Genomic DNA, 10,565 nt, shown 5'->3' with positions numbered 1-10,565 from the left:
TTTTTATTTTATATATTTATTAATGTTTGTTTTGTTGAGACAAGGTCTCACTATATAGCTGTAACTGGCCTGGAGAAAGCTCCGTAGACCAGGCTGGCCACAGACTCACAAAGATCCAGTTGCTTCTGCCTCCCAAATGTTGGAATCCTAATTAGTTTTCAAAGCATTGAATTTTGGTTGTTTTTAACTGCTCAAGAACGTCTCTGAAAATGAAGCCAGGGTGACATCTAGTGGTCCTTCTGGGCCACCGATTTATTCAAGTCATTGCAGACAAGATGTTGAAGTACAGGTTGGAATAAATTATATAGTCTTAGAATGATTCTGAACAATCTAAAACAAAATACAGCTTATTTTAAAGCTTGCCCATTTCTCTAGGCAATATTTTATACACAAAAAGAGTCAACTCTTCATGAGCCTTCCTAAGATGGCCTTAGGTAGCCGGCAGCTCCTGGCCTGCAAAGGCCAGAAGTGGTTTACACACTGCCCCTGAAAGCAGGTTCTTGGGAAAAGCATGAAGGCACGGAAGTTAGTTTATTCCAATAGGATCTCCATGGTGGAACTTTCCCTGAAGTGCAGAGCCATAGAACATTATGATGGATACTTCCCCATAACTGGGGTTCAGTGAGAATCAAGAAGGAGAACAAGGAACAGACAATGTACAGCACCTGCTCCTCAAGCTACAGTAAGGCCCGTGTCACAATAATCACAGCACAGATAATCAAAATCTTTCAGAAGGGATCTACCGTGATTGTAATTGCCACGGCAGTTTTATCAGCGTACATCGGGCATGACTCATGGATGCTATACTCATGATGCACACCTGCCACCCCAGTGCTCAGCCACAGAAACAGGAGTATTGTCAATTCAAGGGCAGCTGGGCTACATGTGACATTCCAGGCCAGTCTGGGCTATGTAGGGATACCCTTGTCTCAAAAAGCAAGCAAGAAAACTAGCAACAACAAAAACAGACAGGAAGACACGCACATATACTTACTGTACAAGGACTTCGAGGATTCCAGGAACACACGAGCAAATAACTCCATGTGATATGTACATGTTATATATGTATATATGTATGTGTGTGTATATATATGTGTGTGTATATATATGTATATGTGTATGTATGTATATATACAGAATGAAATTCTCTGGGCATGGTGGTACACACCTGTAACCCTAGCATTTGGAAGGTGGAGGCAGGAAGATCAGGATTCAAGGTCATCCTTGACTATGGAGTGAGTTTGAGGTCAGCCTGGGCCACACAAGACTGTGTCTCAGAACAAAACAAAGCAAAGGGAGTGGAATACATTTGTAGAAATAAACCATCAAAACACATTAAGTAGGCTGGACACATAAAAGCAGACACTGGGGGCTGAGAGATGGCTCACCAGGTAAGAGTACTTACTGCGTTTCCACATGACCCAAGCTTAGTTCCCAGCACTTGTATGGTGGCTCACAACCACCTGTAATCTAGTTTGAGGGGTCACAACTCCATTTTCTGGCCCCAAGGGCACCAGGCACGAATGTTGTACATATATGTTCATGTAAGAAAAACCCTCGTAGAAATAACATAAACCTTTTTTAAAAAGCTCTATTTGCTTATACATATGAGCAGTGCCTACAGCAGACAAGGCCATAGACACAGAAACTAGAACAATGATTGCTGGGGTTGCAGAAACTAGAATATAATAAGCACCAAGTTCCAGCTGGGGAAGAACAAAGTTTCAGAGAGGACTGGTCATGATGGCTGCAGATCGCTATGTGCTTAAAACAAAACAAAACAAAAACCAAATACAATAAGCAAACAAACAAAGAACCAGCAAAAGAGTGAGTGAGCTAATGCCACTTATAATAAAAATGCCAAAAATGGGCCCATGGGCCAGTGAGACAGCATAATGGGTAAATGTACTTGTAGCCAAATCTGACCGACTGGCTTTAATATCTCGGACACACATGGTGGAAGGCAGGAGCCAAGGCCTGCAAGGTGCCCTCTGACCACCACATGTGCTCTATACAAATAAACAAACAAATAAATGTAGTTTTCAAAAGGTTAAAATGATCATTTTATGTATATTTTAACATACTCTTAAAAGATAGTGTTGTTGGAGTTGTGATATATATATGATATACATATATGTATATGTATGGGATATATATGGGGTATGTGGCATACATATTTAAAATACTGTTCTAAGCAACTCTGTTACATTAAAATGTACATAAAACAACCATATATGTATGTATGTATGTATGTATACATACATACATACATATATATGTATGTATATATATATATATGTATATATATACATATATATATATGTGTATATATATATATATACACACACACATACATACCATATGTAGGTGTGTATTTTGCAGCATTTGCATAGCATATATGATTGGAATATGATTCCTAGAACAACAGGGGAAAAATGCTCAGTAGCATGACTGGAGAGATGACTCAGTGGTTTAAGAGCACAGGCTGTTCTTGTAATGAAATGTGATTGGAATCACAACTGCCTGTGACTCCAGTCCCAGGGAATACAACACCTCCTTGGTGCAAAGATATATATACATACACACACACACACACACACATATACATATACATGTATATGTATACATATATATGAAATATGATTGGAATGTATATCTATATATATGAAATGTGATTGGAATGTATTATATATATGTATATATATATGTGTATATATGAAATGTGATTGGAATGTGTATATATATGAAAGACACCCACACACATAACATTTAAAAATTTTAAAACAAACAAAAAGAACGAGATGATATACTATTCATCACTCATCACTTAAGCCTGGTGCCTATCAACGTCTGTGCAATAATGAATGGCTGCTTAAGGAATCCTGGATCCCTTCCTTCCTCTTTAAGCTCTTTGTTCTATAAGGCAAGGAGGTTTTGTTTTTATACAGTTCTTGCCCTGCGAGTATGAAGACTGGAGTTTGGGTCCTCAGCACCCACATATTCAAAAGCTTGGGGAGACAGAGACAGGAGGCTCTCTGGGTCTTGCTGGTGGGTCAGTCTAGCCAACTGTGAGCTCCAGGCTCAGTAAGAGACCCTATCTCAGGAACTAAGGTGGAGCCCGCAGTATGGCTCAGCCGGGAAATGGACTCACCTAGCAAGCTTGACTCCCTGTGTTAGATTCCAGAACCTATGTAAAAAGGCAGAGGGAAAGCTCTCTTCGAGGAAGACACCCCACACTGACCTCTGAGCTCCACTTGCACCCCTACTATAGTTAGTGTTCTCTAGAGGAACACAGTGAATGCATATTTAGGCGAGGCTTTATTACTTCGCCTTTCACAGTAAGGTCTGTATCCCTCTGAAGATGCTGAAAACCCAGGACCTATTTAGTGTACAAGGCTGGGTGCCTTAGCAACCCTAGGCTGGCACAGGAGGCCTGGGGAGCCCCTGGTTTTCAGTCCACATGGGAAGGTTAAAGAAACTGGGTTCTGATGGTAACAAAGGATTGTGGGGACAACCACAAACTCACCTTTGGAAGGTTTCCCTTCCACCCCTCCTAACTGGGCTGGGACCCACATTTAGGCTGAGTCTTCCTAAGTCACATAGCCCGATCAAGAGAAGAAAAAACTTTAATCAGGGTACAAACACACACAAAGTGAGACAGCAATAAGAGTCACGTGTTAGGTAATTAAAATGTTTTTATGCCATAAGAACACACTTATGTTTTGATAGAAATGAAAAGGTTTAAAGGAAACTAATTGGAACTTGTTTTCAGTCTAGTCACAGAGGCTAGCCATTTAAGGTCCTGCTTGGTGATTATAGTTTAATTTCCTGTTTATGTACTTGACGCTATAATCCTAGTTGTCTCCAAGGCAGTAAGCGGTATGACAAAAGTCTTCAATGGTACTTCATAAACTGTTACAATTTGTAATTGCATTACATAAAAGTGTTTGATATTTATAGTCAATTTATACACTGTATATGTGTTGATTACCCTAACCTTGATAGTTAAGAGAATCCAACATCACAAAGCAAAAGTTTGATCTATACACTTCTGTAAGAGCATAGTCTAAGGCAGAAGGATTCCAAGTTTGTGGCCACCCTGGGCAACATGGGGAATCTCTGTCTTCAAAACAACAACCCCTACAGGTTGTATCTCTCATCTTCTGCCTCTTTGGAACTCTTTCTTTGGGATGCTAATTTGAACAGCACGCTGGAGTCAGAGTGTACAGTCGTTAAGAGTTAACGACAGTAACCGAAGCACAGAAGAGGAAACAGCTCTCCGAAGGCAGAAAGGTCAGCTATCCTGAGAACTCTGAACCTGAAAAAACAGTCCGGAAGTGCAACTTAAAAGCACAGGCTAAGCACAGGCGAGCTGCAAAATGCAAGTTATTCTGTTAGCTTGAACAGGCAGGGGTGGGGTGGGGTGGGGTAGGGGGAGTAGACTGCACAGGTGAATAAGGATGTCAGCCTGCCCTTCCCTCAGAGCGCAGGTAACAGAGAGGATCTGTGTCATTTGGTAGCTGGGAGGATCTTTGTGGGGCCTCTGTGAGGACGACAGGAGAGTGAGGTTAGCTAAGGAGTCCGGTTGCAGGGCAGTAGTAAGCGAGGAAATGTGGCTTGTTGGGCCTCCCTGGTTGCCTTGGCGACGGGGTAGGGGAGGGGGAGCACGTAGCAGTCCGGGGGCGTGGTCTTACAGGCTGCCTGCCCCGCCCCCTCACGGGCAGCGCACTCTCTCGCTCTCTCTGTCTCTCTCTCTCTCTCTGTCTCTCTCTCTGTATCTCTCTCTCTCTCTCTGTCTCTGTCTCTGTCTCTCTCCCTCTCTCTCTCTCTCTCTCTCTCTCTCTCTCTCTCTCTCTCTCTCTCTCTCTCTCTCTCTCAGGCCCCGCCACTCTTCTTCTGCCTCAGCCTCCCCGCTTCCTTTTCCGGTCCCGCCCTCCTCTTCACACCCTCACACCTCACGCTCCGCCTTTTCTCGTACCTCAACCTTCCGGCTTCTCTAACGCCCCGCCCTCCTTACGCCCCGCCCTTTCCTCACACCCCGCCTCCTTTCGTCCTAAGTTCCTTGCCACCAACCGTCAGACCGGGCTTGCGCTCCGCAGAAGCAGGGATCTCGAGGCCTCGAGGTGGCCGGTCGGGTGCCGCGGTAAGGTAGCTGCGCGGGGTCGCGGTCTCGGGTGCAGTGGGAGCCGACGGGGTCGCGCAGGTGCGGCCGCGGCCCCCGCGGACATGCGGCCGGTCTCTTAGGACTAGGTGTTGTTAGCAGGTATGGGGACGGAGTGCGCCTCGGGGTACAGGGCAGGGTCGTTCTCCTGAGGACCTGGATCGACTCCTGTTCCTTCTGGAACTTTCCATGGCCTTATGTTCACACGTGGTAGCAGCCCAATCACTTTGTACAGCTGTTTTACACTTTGTACACTGTCCCTTTTCCCCAGGGACAGTGGCGGGAAACCTGGGTCTTCGTGACTGCAGAGTCACTTGCAGAATTCCTTGGGTCCAACAGGACTGCTCCCTGCTCAATTTTGTTCTGGTCTGGCTCCTGGGACCCTCTGGAAGAGATGGGAAACTGTGGGGACAGACAGTGGAGTCTCGGGCTGTCACCAGTATTTCGTCCCACATGAGACTGTGTGGCTGGAGCCTCTTGATAATCCACTTCAGGTCCTAGACTTTCCACCTCAGCAACAGCCTCCTTTCCCACAACACTTGCAGAAGTCCCCAATAGAGCTGTCCTAGGCATTGCTCCTGTTAAATGTCAAGTTGGCTTTAAGGTCATGGGAATGCAGAAAACAAGTAAGTGGTGTGGGCTGTTCCTCGGTGTGTTTTGACTGATAACTACATAAGAAAAAAAAAAAAGGTCCAGAGTTTTGAATCTTCCCAGAGGGTGTGTTAGACAGGACTGCTAATGTGTGTATACCTATGGTCTATGGGAGTGGGAAAGTTGAGGCAGAGATCTGAAATACCAACCTCTGTGCCACATTTTTTATTTTTTTTAAAGATGTATTTTTATTTTAGGTTAATTTAGTGTTTTGCCTGCCTGTGTGTAAGGGCACCATGTGGGTGCCTGATGCCTGTGGTGGCTAGAAGGGGTTGTGGGATTCCCTGGAACTGGACTTACAGAAGGTTTTGAGCAGCCATAAAGGTGCTGGGACCTGGACACTGGACTCACTCACTAGAAGAGCAGCAAGTGCTCTTAAGGCCTAGCCATCATTCCAGTCCCATATTTTAAATTTTAATACAGTTATCTATTCATTTTAGTTGAGTGTGAACTAGATTTCATGTCATAGTGCTTTTTACCCTCTCAATGTAGCGGTTAAAGATTTATTTGATGTATCTACAAGGCCTTTGCTTGCTGTTTTAGTTTCAGGGGTGACTCTGTTCTTCTGTATTAGAGTGATCCACTTTAAAACTCTAGAATCTAAAGCTGGTGTGGTGGTACACACCTTGAATTCTAGCACTCAGGAGGCAGAGAGGCAGAGAGGCAGAGAGGCAGAGGCAGAGAGGCAGAGGCAGGCAGATCTCTGTGAGGTCTCCATAGAGAGCTCCAGGCCAGCCAGGGCTATGTAGAGAGACCCTGACTTAAAATACAAAAACAAACCTATAGCATCCATTTAAAAGGGCCTTTTCTGAAACCACCTATCTCCAAAGTGCATGGGGTTAACTGTATGGCATAACAAGCCAAATACTGGCCACCTAAAAAGTTAGCTCTTAATCTCTGGAGCCTGGAAGTGTTTTTGAGAAAGGTTTTGCATATGTGATTTAAATCAAGAATTTGTTTTTAAAATTTAGATTTATTTTTGTGTGTTTTGCCTGCATGTATGTATGTATGTATGTATGCCATGTTAGTGTTTGTTGCTCACAGAGGTCAGAAAAGGGCATCAGATTTCCTGGAACTGTAGTTACTGATGGTGGTATATATACTATCATGTGGGTGCTGGGAACCAAACCCAGATCCTCTGCAAGAGCAATGAGTGCTCTTAACTATGGAATCATCTCTCTAGCCTCAATGCCAACATCTTGGAAGGGAGGGATCAACTTAAATTATGTTTGCCCTCAATGTAAACTCACGGATCATAGAGAAGCAGAAGGAGGTGGGGAAGAAGATAAGACTACAAAGGCAGAGACTAGAGTAATGTGGCTAAATCTAGGAATGGTGGTGGTCAATGTAGATGCGAAATGGATTGGAGGAGATGTAGAATCTCTCCCATATCTTGCTTTCAAGCTCTTGGAGACTGATACTGAACTATCACTTCCAGAACCACAAAAGAAGAGATATTTGTTGTTTCTGACTGCTATGTTTGTGGTAATTTGCTACAGTCACTATGGATACTAAATGTATAGAGCAGTGCACCTAAGTCACACAGAACCCTGCATGAATGAATACTTTAAAACTATAGCTTGCCGGGCATGGTGGTGCACGCCTTTAATCCCAGCATTCGGGAGGCAGAGGCAGGCGGATTTCTGAGTTCGAGGCCAGCCTGGTCTACAAAGTGAGTTCCAGGACAGCCAGGGTTATATATACAGAGAAACCCTGTCTCGAAACAACAACAACAACAATAACAACAACAACAACAAATTATAGCTAACGTAGCAGTGGGTATAGTATTGGAGTCACTATATTTTCTTGAATTCTATAAATCTTAAGAGAGTGAATAGGAAGTTCTATAAGAAAGAAGATAGTTGTGTACAATGAGGAGGTAATCTGCCATTTAAGCCAATTTTAAGGCTTCTATTTTTCAATTGATATATCACTGTTTATTTTTGCTAAAGAGAGCAAAGAAGAAAGTGACACATCAGAACAGTGACAAGCATGGCAAGACAACCTAGTAGTGTAGTAGTGCCACTCATGTCTTGACCAACAGCTGTCTAATTGGATTTAAGGCCCATTCAAGACAAGGGAATTTATACCTGTAACTGTAAAACCTGGTCAGCTACCCATGACTGACCAGGTTGTGGACCCTAGGGGAGAACCTAGCACTTTCCTAAACCAGTATGCTTTCTGTGTTCTACATTGCTTATCCTTCTACTCAAGTAAGTGTAATTCTCACTCTTCATCAAAAAAGCTGCTTTCTGCAGCTGAGATGATTACAAAAAGCCATAGATGGTTGACATGCAGAGAACAACTGACTGAGGTGTTCATCTCCTCTTGACACATCTACAGTACAACCCCTACACTTAAGGCTCAGGAAATATCCATGAAGAGGGGTAGAAAGGTTGTAATAGCCAGAGGACCAGAAATCTGTTGTAAGATTGTGTCTTCTATATATGAAAGAGAAACTGTATCCATGAAATTTCAAATATATGATTGCCTAAACAAGACCTATACAATGACAACACCAGTTGGCATGCCAATGTGGATGAGAGAAATTTCACAAGGCCCCATCCCTAAATGAAGAGCTACAGGCAATTAATAGCTGCTTGGAGAGGAAGAATCAGCCTTTTCCAGGGACAAGGCCCCTGAGAGGTTTTCCAGTCCCAAATGGTCAGCCAAAACACATGCATATGCAAGCAACACCAAATGGACTCAGCAGGTTGTATGTATGTACATGTGTGTATGTATATGTGTGTGTATTTGTATATGCAATAATATTTAGAGAAGAGGTCATGAATTTGAGAGAAGATGGGGGAATATGGGGGAAGTTGTAGGCAGGAGAGGAAGGGCTAAAGAGTACTTAAATGTAGTACTCACATATGAAATTATCAAAAATATAAAAAAATGAAATGTTAAAAATTAGCATAGATATACTTCTTAGCCATTATTAGATTTCTATCAGGTGTCTATTAAAGAAAAGTTGGAGACTCCTGGGTATCCAAGGTCAGAGTGCTTCCATGAAAAGAGGATAGCAACCTGGTTGACCCTAAGGCAATAAGGATGAAGATGTTTTTGTTGTTTCAGGGTTCTGGAAAAAGTAGTGCTCAAGTTTAACTGATCCACTTCTGTGACCCAGGCAGTTATCTCCCACTCCCCCTCATTAGTCCTCCTGAAGCTGCCTTTTGAGGTATAATTCATGTATTATATACTTTTACCTATTGTAAGTGTACAGCCCAGTAATTTTCAATAAATTACAGAGTTGTGTAGTCAGCTACAGCATTCAGTTTTAGAATATGGTCATCACCCAAGAAAGAGTCCTTCTCCCTACTTATAGCTGGCCTCTGACCAGCCCAGTACCAGTCCTGGCCCCTTTTGAGCCTTGACCTACTTTAGAGTTAGAGTGGACTTCTCTAAGGGCCTCCTAACAGGCCTCACAGCCACTATGAATACTCTCCACATAGCTGCTGAAGGAGCATTTGTCCCTGGTTACAAATCCTTCAGTGACAGTAGTTACAGAAAGTCCCAAAGCCCTTGAAAGAGCCCACACACCTCAGCCCTGCCAGCTTCACCAGTTTCTTCTCAGGGTATCCAGACGGAGCTGGTGAGCTACTGTCTTTTCAGCACATGTGCACATAATGTCCATGAGCAGGCCTCTCATGCCACAGTCACACTGGAGCCTCACTGATCTTCTCACGTTTGTATGTGGTGTTTTAAGAAGTATCATTCAAATCAAGCACCACCGTAGAAAGGCTTTCCTACACCGGCCTACTCTACCTAATGTAGTTCTAATCCATCTCGTGATGTGCTGCACTGTTTTCTTCATTTTACCAGGAGAATCTCCAAAGTCATATATATTTTAACTGAAAAATTTGAAAATTATACTTTTGTTTTATTTTCATTAGTATTTCTTTTTCCCCATTATAAGTTTACAAGGCAGGACTTAAGTTGGTCTTGATCTAAGACAGCTCTACCCTTGGTAGTAATAGATACTGTATTTATGTAAACTACCCAAATGCCATTAACAATAATTGTTATTAAATGCTTGCTCTTTGTGAGGCTTTTGCAAAATGTGCATGTGGTGGTTTGAATAGGTTTGGCCCTCATAGATTCATGTGTTTGAATTCTTGGCCAAAGGGAATGGCACCATTAGGAGGTGTGGCCTTACTTGAGGAGGTGTGACCTTGTTGGAGGAAGTGTGTCACTGTGCAGGTGGGCTTTGAGGCCTCCTATGCTCAAGCTCTGCCCAGTGTGGAATCAGAGTCCCCTCTTGGCTGCTTTCAGATCAAGATGTAGAACTCTTGGCTTCTCCAGCACCATGTCTGCCTGCATGTCGCCATGCTTCCTGCCATGATGATAATGGACTAAACCTCTGAAACTAAATCAGCCCCAATTAATGTGTGTCTTTATAAGAGTTGCCTTGGTCATGTTGTCTCGTCAAAGCAATAAAACTGTAAGACAGTGCAGGGGTTACTTTCTTGAAGCTTATCAGTTTAGATATGAGAAAAGGAGCTAAACTATATTTGTGTTCCAAATACACCAATTAAATTATCCCGAGGCATTTCCTTTCTCTTATTAGCACATCAGTTTTCAAGATCATAGGATCAAACATGGTATTGAACCTCTTTCTCTGTACCTTTAAACTGAAGCCTAGTTGTTGCTAGGGAGGAAAGGAAGAATGAAAGACCAATGCAAATAGAAGACCTTGAAGAACTCAATACTTAGAACATAGCAAGAGGGACTTGCATTAGAGTACGGTGTA

At 43.1% G+C, this 10,565-nt stretch overlaps 1 protein-coding gene across 20 annotated transcripts in view; it reads left to right on the top strand.

Moving 5' to 3' along the window:
• The first annotated feature begins 4,254 nt into the window (after positions 1 to 4,254).
• The window catches only part of Ccdc158 (coiled-coil domain containing 158), an 87,045-nt gene continuing 80,734 nt past the window's right edge, over positions 4,255 to 10,565 (top strand). For 16 of the 20 annotated variants that reach the window (XM_085836879.1, XM_085836863.1, XM_085836877.1 and 13 more), the window contains exon 1: positions 4,710 to 5,143. The gene's annotated coding sequence lies outside the window, so the exon portion shown is untranslated. The other 4 variants (XM_085836864.1, XM_085836862.1, XM_085836866.1 and 1 more) reach the window with 3 other exon arrangements.

Source organism: Mus caroli, unplaced genomic scaffold, assembly GCF_978045245.1.
Source record: "Mus caroli unplaced genomic scaffold, Mus_caroli_1 scaffold_4, whole genome shotgun sequence".
In the NCBI taxonomy this organism is placed as follows: domain Eukaryota; kingdom Metazoa; phylum Chordata; class Mammalia; order Rodentia; family Muridae; genus Mus; species Mus caroli.
Note: the sequence above shows the minus strand (reverse complement) of the source record. Positions and strands in the feature narration are given on the sequence as shown.